This window comes from Hemitrygon akajei, chromosome 1, assembly GCF_048418815.1.
Source record: "Hemitrygon akajei chromosome 1, sHemAka1.3, whole genome shotgun sequence".
Lineage (NCBI taxonomy): Eukaryota > Metazoa > Chordata > Chondrichthyes > Myliobatiformes > Dasyatidae > Hemitrygon > Hemitrygon akajei.
This window is the reverse complement of record NC_133124.1, coordinates 118,400,508-118,413,038: the sequence shown is the minus strand read 5'-3', so window position 1 is coordinate 118,413,038 and position 12,531 is coordinate 118,400,508. Positions and strand designations below refer to the sequence as shown.

Below are 12,531 nucleotides of genomic sequence, written 5' to 3'. Positions count from 1 at the left end.
TGATTTTCATATATCCAGCAAGAGATAAAGCTATATCTGCCCATTGCTCCACTGCTATATTTCACATGGAATCCACTGGTGTGACCCTGGCTTGCTCCTGGATTCGAGAATCTACTGTGGATTTTAGAGCTATGGATTAGGAGACGGAAGAGAGACTAAGTAATACCTTAAAAGTGATTTTTCTTTTCTTTAAATTGCTTCTAGTTATTTCTTTATAATTATTTTCACTATTTTAAATTAACTATTCATTTATAAAATGCTAATTATTAAATAGTTATGAAAAGAAACTGAACACTAGAGAACTTTTAAAAAAAAGTCATTTATAGCCTTTGCAGCTGGCAAAGCTGGGGGTGAAACTTTATCAGCAGGCAAAGCTATCAAAACAGAAGGCAAAATCAGGGGCGGTGTTTCCTTATCACCACTTTGAATGCTGAGCCACTCTCTAGACCACACTGCTGGTGTCCAGGACGCTTCAGCAATGTGACTGTCTGTCCACATCAGGCTCAGGTCAGTACAAGTAGGCTGGGGAGCGCATGGGTCCATTCCAAATCAGGTTAGCAAGATCTAGCCCATTACATGCGAGGAGTGAACACTGCAATCATCTGCAGTGTTTAATAGGATTTCAGCAGAAGAATTATGTGCTTCCCCCTCTAGAGGATCACAGAAACTTCTGCGAAGGTTTCAAGATCCCCTTACATTTCCGAATGTGAGTTTTCTCTTATTGTGACACCAGGCTCAGAAAAGAAGCCACATGGCGTCAGTATGGTACATATTATCGGAGAGAAATTATAACGCCATCGTGTCTGTGTTGGTTGTGAAAGACTACCTTGCCTAATCCCACATTTCAGTACTAGCTCCATAGTTCTTCAGGTAAACCCAATGCATAGAACAGTGCAGCACAGGAACGAGCTCTTCAGCCCACAGTATTTTGTCAAACTAATTAAGCTGATGGCTCCTTATCCCTTCTACTTGCACCTGGTCCACATCTATACATTCTCTGCATATTAATGTGCCTACCTTACAGCCTCTTAAATACCTGTATTGCCTCTGCCTCCACATTCCAGGTACCCACCTCTCTGTGTAAAGCAAAAATCTGCTCCATACTTCTCCATTGAACTCTCCCCTCCCCCCTTAATTTAAATGCCTGCTCTTTAGTATTAGATATTTTTGAACTCTGGTGAAAGATAGCAGCTGTCTACTCTATCTATGCCTCTATTATTATCTCCCAATGTACATCCAAGTACTGTTTTAAAAATGAAAAGATCAAGGCTTAGTCAAATCTAGACATCATTATTTCATGAGTTCTGAATTCTTAAAGATCTGAAAATGACAGAGCATATCAAATAACAGGAATTGTGCTGTTTTAACTCATGTATTACAACAGAAATCTGTGAAAACAGTTTAGGCAAACTGTTGGAGGAAAGGGGTTAAATTTTGCAGGTGAGCAGAGCAGACAGGGTTGGAGCATAGGAATGGGTCATCGATGAAGAGAGATCTTCTGCCAGTGATGAGGAGGTTGCAGGCTTGGGGTGGAGAAGGATTGCCAGCTAGCTGATCTTTCTTATACTCTCTTAAATCTTGAACCACGAGGTGTAAAAGAGCCTTGCAAGATAACCTGTTCTCACTTGGGCTTTACAGGGGGAAGAATCATTGAGGAGCAAAGACATGTTCAACATGAAAAAGGAACTCAAGGAGCTCTCTTGCTTTAGCAATGGAGGGAATGTGAGATCCTCACCTGAGGTAAGTGGAGATAATGAGGATCAGGATACTGACAAATAGGGAAAACGCTAACACGAGAAGTTTGCAGTTGCTGGAAATCCAAAGCAACACACGCAAAACGTTGGAGGAACTCAGCAAGTCAGACAGCACCTATGGAAATCAATAGATAATCAATATTTCAAGCCCAGGCCCTTCTACCGGACTGAGAAGATGCCAGAATAGAAGGTGCGGGGAGGGGAATGAAGCTAGCTGGAAGGTGATAGGTGAAACCAGGTGGGTGGAAAAGGTCATGGGCTGGAGAAGAAAGAGAGGAGAGTGGATCATAGGAGAAAGGAAAGGAGGAGGGAACCTAGGGGGAAGAAACAGGCAGATGAGAAGAAGTAAGAGGTCACTAAATTCAACGTCATTAAAGTTAATGGGGTATAGGTATCAGAGGCATAAGCAAACCTTAGAATACTGAACAATAAGCTCAGCCCTTTGGCCCACAATGTCTGTGTATAATGGCAAATTAAACAAATCCTCTCTGCCTGCATGTGATCATATCTCTTCATATTCCTAATATAAACCATGCTAAAGAACTAACATAAATATTTATTGGTCCATTGTAGACAGATGAAATGAAATCAGTATTGCAAAAAAAGCCCCATATGCCTTGTGTACAGAAGAGTTCTGACCTGAAGATCATCGACATTGGTAAATGAACGTACCGGACAGAAGAATAAGTGAAGAATGCCATCATGTGAAGGAGGAACAAAGTGGGTTAAAGATTAGCTCCTGGGAGTTCATCATCAGCTACAGCAGAGACAGTATCTCATGAGAGGAAAGTGGTCAACTGTGAACACACGGGCCAATGGCATAGCTTGGGGCACTCTGTAGTTCGGATTTCAGTTCCGACGCCACTCTATAAGGAGTCTCTGAACGTCCTTCCCCATGTAATGCGTGGGTCTTCTCTGGGCCCTCCGGTTTCCTCCTACAGTCCAAAGGATAGGTTAATTGGTCATTGTAAATTGTCCCGTGATTTAGGTTAGGGTTAATTGGGTTTGTTGGGGTGGCAAGGCTTGAAGGGCTTGAAGGACTGGCAGGGCCTACTCGTGCTGTATCGCTAAAAAAAAAATTAAAAGCACATAAATACAAGAGCCAGACTCTGCCAAAGGGCTTGAAATTGCAGTGATAGAATCTTCAAGGTCTGCTTGAAAAAGTGGTAAGCTCAACCTTGAAATTGCCACAAAGAAGGATCTACATTGTTGAACATGCATTTAATTGGACCTCAATATATTGTTGAAAGCTAACATTAGATTTCTATTCCCCTTTATCTTCTTCTTCTGCAGTCGCTTAAGAAGAAGGACAACTTGCTTATCCTTTGGATTCTGTTCATTGTGAGGTGCTTGATGTAGGAACTGCAGAGGCTGCCACAGATGTAGCATTGAGAACCTGAAGGTGAGTAAGGTCACTTTTAAGAAGACTACAACTTTTCCTCTGTCTACCAGGTAATCTATTTAATCTATTATTTTTACAGAGCTCAGAATAATAAGGAAATGCAAGATACTGAATATCCTGGATGTTGAGGCAACAAACTATCTGTTGGAAAACTTAATGGACAAGCAGCATTTATTAGAATGGGAGGAATTATTGATTGATGTTTAAGGTAGAAAACCTTCATGTATGTCTTGAGTTATAGGGAGAGGCTTGATAGGTTGGGATTATTTTCCCATGAGCATAGGAGGTTGAAGGGTGTCCTAATAGAGGTATGTAAAATCATGAAGGGAGTAGATAAGGTGGATGATCGTGGTCTTTTACCCAGGACAGGGCAGTCAAAAACTAAAAGGCATGGACTTAAGGTGAGAGGGGAAAGATTTAAGGGGGTCCTGATGAACAACCTCTTCATACAGACAGTGATGGAATGATCTGCTAGTGGATGTGGCAGAGCCAGAAACATATGCTATGTTTAAAAGACATTTGGATAGGTACATGAATAGGAAAGGTTTAAATGGGTATGGGCTAAACAGAGGTAAATATGACACTTTGGTCAACATGGACAAGTTGGGAAGAAGAACTTATTTCCATGCTGTATAACTCTATGACAGGATAAGGTTAGTTTTGATGGAGTAAGCATCTTCACTGTATTTTAGTGGTGGTCAATTACTAACAGATTTGGTGTGGTTATAACTACCCATCACAGTGGCTAAGCTGGTGATCTTTACCACGCTTTATCTAGAGAAAGCCTATTCTTGAGGAAATAGGTGCAGCTTTTCTTTTGGAATTGTTGGCAATTATATCCTGATGACAAAACAAAAAGACAGTAAGGAAGATAGCAAAACTCTCCAAGAAGCAGCTTCAGCAAGGACCAATGAGTAGCCAACAACAAGCACCAGGGAGATGTAGAGCTGATATCCTACTCAAAATACTGAACTGTAGGATGGCAAGATGCAACGACAGACCTGACAGTAAGGGATCAGTCATCTGGTTTTGAATTATACTTCATATAATATTCAAAATATCATATAAAATATAATTCAAAGCCAAATTATTTTATTGCGGCTGACTGATTTTATTAACTTATTTATAGTAATATTTTGTTTCGTGTGTTGTGTGTGATATTTGTTTTGTGGGTGCACCATGGTCAGGAGGAACATTGTCTCATTTGACTATATTTACGCATCTACATTCAGATGGCAATAAATTTGAACTTGGTTCACTGGTACTGATGTCAATAACTGTATCCCATACAACTGGGTAAAAGTGGTGAAGAACCCTTAAAGACTATTGCCAAACTTTGAATTATGCAGCCATGCATGATGCAGAGTGATTTGTACAGTATTCTTAGGTTTTTTGAAAGAAAATAGTCTAAAAATACAGAAATATTTTAAGGTGCAGAGCCATATTGAAAGATAATTTCTATTTATATAACGCCCTTTTTGTGGAGATACCATCAACTTAAACGCACCCATTCTTCAAATGGGAGAAGATCAATGGCTTGTCTTCATAGACCTAAATCTCACATGTTACATAGAGATACTTGCATATTATCTGTTGTAAATGAGGAACCGTTCAGGGATAAGCACTGTCCAGGATGCTATGTTTTGTAACTGAAAAACTAATCAAAAGAAAAACATAGGGGCCTGGGAAAATGTGTCTACTTCGTTTCACTTTAGTGAGGTGCGCACAAATGTGACATGGTGGCGTAGTGACGTGTGCCATTCGTGTACTTCTACATACAATTCATAATAAATTATTTAAACAAAGAATGCTTAATCAGACAACATACTCAGAATACTTCTCAAATATTACTGAAATATTAAATAAACTATATTCCTCTCTGCTTAGCTGTAAACTTTAACTCAATATAGAATGCATCTCAACTCAAATATGTAATGCATTGCTCTCTAGTCATTATTTATATGCCATTATCTTGAAGGGAAATGCATACACACACATACCATGTACACAGTATATTATATAATATAACTACTATGTAAACATCCACAGCATAGTAAATTTTAAATGTCCTATTCGGTCTAAAGAATTAATCACTGAGGAGGATTTCTTACCCTGTGGGATAACATCTTTCCTGACAAGGGGTGGTGGGAGGGAGGTATCTGCTTGCTCAGTTGAGGCTTGTTGGCTTTGGGGTCTTCTCAGTTGTAGGAGTCTACTCTGGGACTGCAGGAATTGCTCCTGACAGCTCTGGAGACCTTGCAATTGACTCCGCTTTCCTTAACTGATCGATGCACCATCTCCACAGTGTAGGAGAGTGGTCCAGTTCTATCCTTAATCTTTCCAAATTACCCATTTTTGATCACCCCTGTAGTCCCCTCTCTGGGACTGCTTGTCAAAGATTGAAACATTGAACATCCCTGTTTGAGGAGCCCTCAACTTGTCTCAGCGGTTTGTTCTGCATACTCCTTCTGAGACTGGGTTTGAGGAGATCCAAGCATGAGCACAACGGACGACCCAGAAACACTGAGTTACTTATAACTCGTAATGAACAATTTAAACAAGCAAAAAAATGCTTAATCAAACAATATATTTACAATATTATTCATATGTTACTGAAATATTTAATACACAAGTTATTGAGAGAGCTCTACTTCCCTTCAAGATAATGGCATTGGAGGTCCTATCTCCACTTGAGAGAGTAAATAGGGAACTCACTTTAACATCCTGTTCGATACAGGGTAATGAAGCATCACTGCATTGAGGAGTCACATATCCATGATTCTGTATAGGGGGAAAGTTGCTGGAAGCTGGCCATTCTGGTCCAATTTGGGTAACTGATAGATTGCAGGGCCACTTTAAAGAGAAATGGACTTTGCAAAAGCAGAACAATTGCTGGAAATGAGCACTAAATCTGGCATTGTTTTCAGGAGCAACAGCATTGGATATGACAAGATTAAATGGTGCTTTCAAACACCTGAAAGGTTCTGTGGCTATAGCACACTTGGGTCTTTGTCCTCCCTTCACTCAATTATCCCAACATTGTATCGTCGGCTGTAACAACCTGGCAAGTTCTAAGCTTTAAAATTGTCTCCATAAACTCTCCTTCTCCCCTTCCTTCCATCAAACAGTTGTTGAAATTTATCTTGTTCACTGTGACTCAAGCAAAATCGTAGAGCTTACACAGCCTAGAAACAGGTAATTTGGCCCAACTAGTCTGTGTTGACTAAGTTACTGAACTGAGCTAGTCCCATTTGATTGTACTTGGCTCACATCCAACAAACTTTTCCTATCAATGTACCTGTCAAATCCCCTTTTAAGTGTAAACTGTGTCCACCTCTACCACTTCCTATGGCAACTCATCCCATATGTCTATTATATGTCCATGTCTGTATAGATATCCCAAGAAAGAATATCGCTAAATTGGAGAGGTTTACATAGATGTTACTTGGTCTAAAGGCATTGGTCTAAGGAGAGGCTGGATAGCTGGAAGCTGAGGGGTGATGTTAGTTTCAGCGAAGAAAGCTCCCCCCCTCAGGTCCTCTTCAAATCTTTCCCCTCACTTTAAATTTACACCCTCTAGATTTGGACTCCCCAACCACACAGAAAAGAATTTGGCTATTGTCATTTTATCAACCTTTGTAAGATCACCCCTCAGCTTCCTACACTCCAGAGAAGAAAGTTTTAGCCTATCCAGCCTCTCCTTATAACCCAAGGCCTTCAGTCCCAGTAACGTTCTTGTAAATCCTTTTTGCAAAGTTTCCAGTTTAATGATACCTTTTGTAACACAGGGCTAATGAGAACCGTATGCAGTTCTCATTGGAAAAGGCAGGAGAGGTCTCAGTGTTGAGGATTTTATGGCTAATCCATTAGGATTATCTCTTCATCATGGTGGACTGATTACTGCTCTTCATGAGTCAGATGAGCATGTCCTGGAAGATGCCTTAGAATATCCTTGGAACATCTACAGCACCAAACTGGTATAATGTGAGGGGTCTCTAATGTCGGTGAGCTTTGGTAGCATAGTAGCTACCGCATTGTTTTACAGCGCCAGCCATCACTGCTCAGGATTCAATTCCCGCTTCTGCCTATAAAGAGTTTGTAGGTTTTCCTCATGTCAGTCCAACATACGGTTCGGGTTGATGACTTGTGGGCATGTCTTGTTGCTGATGGAAGTGTGGGCTGCTCTGCACAATCCTTGCTGATTTGTTTTGATGCAAGTGGCACATTTTACTGAATGTTTCAGTGTACTTGTGACAATACAGATAACCTTTAATCGTTTACCTTTATGAGTTCTGCATGCCTACTTGTTTGAATGGAGGATTAGCAGGTGACTGCATTTCCCAGAGTACAGTACGGTTGAAACTAGTGAGCTGGGAAAACATAAACATGAATGGATATCACTGTAAGATGCCAAATTAAAAGCATCAGTGCCCTGTGACTCTAGTGCGATGCCAGCTGTCCCTGCTAATTTTGCTGCAGATTTGGGGGTAGGTAGGGAAATGGAAAATTCACTGGGCAAAGATACTCCACCTCGTACAGCTTCAACTCCTTTGCTGAGGCTTTCGACAGGATGACAAGATCACTGAGAGAGTTGTTTTCAGGACCTGACACCCTGAGAGGGCTATTCTCGTTCCTCCAGTCACTGCATTCACCCTTCAATGGGTCATCCTTCCAGCTTCCACTTGTACAGATATCATACCAAGCTCTAATCCAAATCTTGAGGGGAGATTAATACTTCCACAAGACAGAATGGTTTGCAAAATGTTCATAATGTTTTAGCATTAATTTATCATTTTTCTGTGAACTAAAAGTTCATTTTATTTTTATTTATGATGAAGTGATGGCATTGGGAAAAGATTGTTCTTTCAGTGATGACAGCAGACAACCAATATAAAGAAGTACTATTATATTGAGCTTGGGCTACTTGATCTACAAAGGACTTTATATGCTTCAGCTATATATAGATCAGTATGGACAATCACATGACTATGTCCCAAGTTCTCACACCAATGGAAGCTAACACTTTCAAAGTTCAAAGTACATATATGCAACTTCTGGTCATGGTAGTGCCTACATACAAAGCTCCTTCAGTTGACATCTTCTGAATAGATTATGAAACAACATATGTCCTTTACATTTGATTTTTGTCTTGGCTGTTTGGGTGTTCCAGTACTCTACAATCTCCGGGAGGATTCCAGAAGGTAGAGGCAGTGTACACAAGCCTTATGGCAAGCAGGTTGTGGGATGGAGTGTGAGCTGATGTTCGAATCCATTTCACCGACTAAAACGATGGGGGAGATTGAAACATCAAGGCGAATGCAGATGCTTGGAGGTTGTTTAGGTGTTCCAGTGCTCCGCAGTCTCTGAGAGGATTGCGGGAGACAGAGGCAGCATGCACGAACTTTGTGGTGGTAAGTCTACGGGACGAGGTGCAAGTCAATGCTTGACTCTATTTTGCCAATTAAAGTGACGAGGGAGATTGAAACATTGAAGCAAATGTGGAAGGTGAGCACCAGCTGCCTGTCTTTTGATCGCTCTGCTACCAGAGAGGTGACAGCCTGCTGCTGTGCACGGGGAATGTTACCCAGGTTTTCTGCGTTTTGGATACGGACCTGGACTGTAGACATTTTTCAGTCATTTAAATTTTTATATTCTGTGTTTTTTTGCCCAATCTTTCTCGTTTTTGCTATGTGTGGGAGGGATTTGGTGGTTGATATGCCTGTTCCATTTTGTTTGTTCTTTTGTACAGGGAGGGGGGATTTAGGGGTTGATCTGCCTGCTCCATTTTTGTTTGTATTTTTATGTGGAGGGAGGGGGGATTTGGGGATTGATCGTGCGGTCTTTCAGTTTTCTTTCTTGGCTTCATGGCTACCCAGAGAAGAATTTTAGAGTTGTATACTTTGCTAACAGATGAACCTTTGATATACTACCTTAAAATAATTTTCTTGCATGGATTTAGAGGACAATAAAGAAATGCAATATAGTTTATGAAAAAATATAAATAACAAGAAATGATAAGTGACCAATGTGGAAGACAACTGTGCAAATAAAAAGTAAATAGGTGAATAATACTGAGAATATGAGCTGTACAGCCCTTGAAAATGAGTCTATAGGTTGTGGAGTCAGTTCAGTGTTGAGATGAGTGTAATTATGCACACTGGTTCAGGAACCTGATGGATGTAGGGGGATAACTGTTCCTGAACCTGGTGGTGAGGAACCTGAGGCTCCTGTACCTGTTGCCCAGTGGTAATAGCAGAATAGAGTCTGGCCTGAATGGATACTTTCATTGAACAAAAGTAGAAAGTGTTGAAAATTTGCAATAGAAGGTGAGTTTGTGCATTTAAAACTCAGTCATAATCTCTGATTTAATTATGTTTATTTTAAATTTATAAATGGAAGGAGGGCTTTGTCTGATGGTTTTATCTTCAATATTTGTCTAAGCCCTTGACTGGAAGACAACTGGACCCAAGTTCTGGAATAGCTGATAGCTAGTTTCCTTAGGTGAAACAGCAGCTGAATCATTCACTGAGAGGCGCAAGGCAAACTGCTTCGAACTCAAGCAATCTGGTCCACGGTAAGAAAGGGCACCACTGTAGCACAGTGGTCAGCGTGCTGTTATTACAGCGCGGGGCATTCCAGAGTTCAATTCCAGCACCATTCCGTAAGGAGTCTCAGTAAGTCCTCCCCGTGGAATGCATGGGTTTTCTCCAGATCTTCCTGCTTCCTCCTACAGGCTAAAGATGTACCCGGTAGGTTAACTGGTCATTGTAAATTGTCCCACGATTACGTTCAGGTTAACTCGGTTTCTTGGGGGTTGCTGGGGTGGCGTGGTTCGACGAGCCAGAAGGGCCTACTCTGCATTGTATCACTAAAAGTAAACAAATAAACACTTCGGCATTCACCAGTGAAATTCAGAGTTAGGCTTCGTACGTGCAGCATGTTTCACGGGCTGCGAAGCACATGCAACTCTAACACTTGAATTCACATAGAGAAACAGCACTCTCAACATGAGAGGAGCCAGTCAGATAAAATCAGAGATTTGGCTCCAGGTGGTTATGAGCATTGTTAGAAGGAGGTTTTAAACAAGATTTTCAAAATGGGCAGAGATGCAGCAAAATGAAAAGGTTTGGAGTAGTTTGAATTCCACAGTGTTCAAGTGGGAAGAGTATAAAGCTCAAACAAGATTTCAGATGGGGATTTGAAAATGAGAGCAAAGACCCTTAATTCAAAGAATCAAGTAATTAAGGGCCACTGAAGGTTTACTTCAAATTATGTTATAATAGCGTCCTGCTGATGGACATAATGTAGGATTGAAACTCAAGTTAGGACTGATCAAGACTTCAATGTTATTCATCATAATGATCTACACTGGGGCTTGGAAACTGGGCACAAGGAGAGCAAACAAAGCCAACCAAGTATCTGTCCTGCCTGGGAGCTTGCCCCTGCTGCCACCTTGTTCCACCTGGCTTCCAGCTCCATTTTCAGTAACCTCCAACCCGATGGCATGAACATCGATTTCTCCTTTTGGTGAGTTATTGTTCTCTTTCTTTTCTTTCCCCCTCCCCACTCCCTTTTCTTCGACTCCCCAATATGGCCTCTTACCTTTTCTCTTCACATGCCTATCACCTCCCCCTGGTGCCCCTCATTCTCCTCTTTTTCCCATGGCCCACTCTCCTCTCTTATCACATCCCTTCTTCTCCAACACTTTACCTTTCCCACCCAACTGACTTCACCTATCACCTAATAGCTAGTCAACCCCACCCCCCCAAACCTTTTTATTCTTGTGTTTCCCCTTGCCTTTCCAGTCCTGAAGAATGGACTTGGCCTGAACTGTCAACTGTATTCTTTTCCCTAGATGTTGCCTGACCTGCTGAGTTCCTCCAGCATTGTGTGTGTCGCTTTGAATGTCCAGCATCTGTTGAAACTCTTATGTTATATTTCAGCTTTATATATAGCACAAGGGGCAATTAAAAACATCGTCTCATTCTCAACTACCATTGGACAAAGCCTTAGCTAATGAATTAAGCAGAGCCAAGACTGTGTGCTGTGAACTCTGTATGGGGATTGGAAGGAGGCTTGTTGAACATAAGAGAAGTATTTAAATATCTTTGCATTTATCTAAAAGAACTGAAAGAAATTGTTGTATAAATTAAAGAAAATGGAATTCAACTGAAACAGTTTCTGCCAAACCAAAAACATCCAAAAATGTACAAAACCCATAGAACATTACTATTTTAGGATTGTTATTTCAAATATTGACATTAATGGAACTACTTTCCAAGCAGAAACAAACATAAAAAACCATAGCTGTGCAATTCAGATCCACCAATTTGGAGATTTCAATGTGGCAACTGTGTCCATGTCATAATATATCCTTTTATATAAATATTCAAGAAGATTCAGAATCTCTATTATCTACACGTTGAAGCCCATGCGTGAAGATAAACCACTCTGTCACCTTTCTTCATGTGGGGGCAGGAGTGGGGTGTCAATGTGTGCGGAGCCAGTGAAACTGAAGCAAAATGATACTGATGGTACAAGTAGAGTCTGCCAAGTGAGACAGACAACACAACCCATACAGTTATTCCAAGGGTGTTCTAATCCTTCTTTACTGCAACAAAGATTAAGGAGCATGCTTTATTATAATAGGGAAAGGGGCCACATTTTAAAGATCAAAGAGAAAGCAGAAAAGGAAGGTAGAATTTAAAAGAAAAGTGGTATCACTTATCACCAATACATAAATACAATTTATATGCTGTAAAATGACTTTAGAATTTCAAGAGACCCAATTTCAAGTATCCATTACAATGTTGCTGATGCATGAACAGCTTGGCATAAACTCTATCAGGCAGCCTAGCACTGAGTGAAAGAGGCTAATGGCATATTAGCAACCCTTTCTATAAAGCATCCTTTAAAAAAAAACTCCATCCACGGATCAAAATAATTTCTGTTATTACTGGTGGAGAGAAAAACCTTCAGGACAAATAGATTGTTTTTTAAAAATCTGTTACTGCTTCACACTGCCGCAAGTCACAGAAGCTAAATAGCAAGAATCCCCAAATCACTGGTTTGGGTAATAGTGAACAACATTACAAACACAAAAAAAGGAAAAACAGATGGAATGTGAATTAACTATTCAGCTGGTCACAGATGTAAATTCCCAACTCTTACCTCTATTTACTTTTAAGTAGTAGTTCAATTTTTGTCCTTAATTTGCAATTGTTCTGTGTTTAACTACACAATGTTAATTTTACACGTGTTCTGTTCACACTGTTCATACGGTACTGCAAAATGTCATGAACAAAATTCTCAGTGCTGATTTGATAACAACAGTGCACTAGAGTGATTCAAATCAAACCCATGTAAACAGCCTAA

The 12,531-nt window shown here is 40.5% G+C and overlaps 1 protein-coding gene across 5 annotated transcripts in view; it reads right to left on the bottom strand.

Annotated features, from left to right (window-relative positions):
* sall3a (spalt-like transcription factor 3a) overlaps window positions 1–12,531 on the bottom strand; it is a 73,946-nt gene that overhangs the window by 49,702 nt on the left and 11,713 nt on the right. The window lies entirely within an intron of this gene.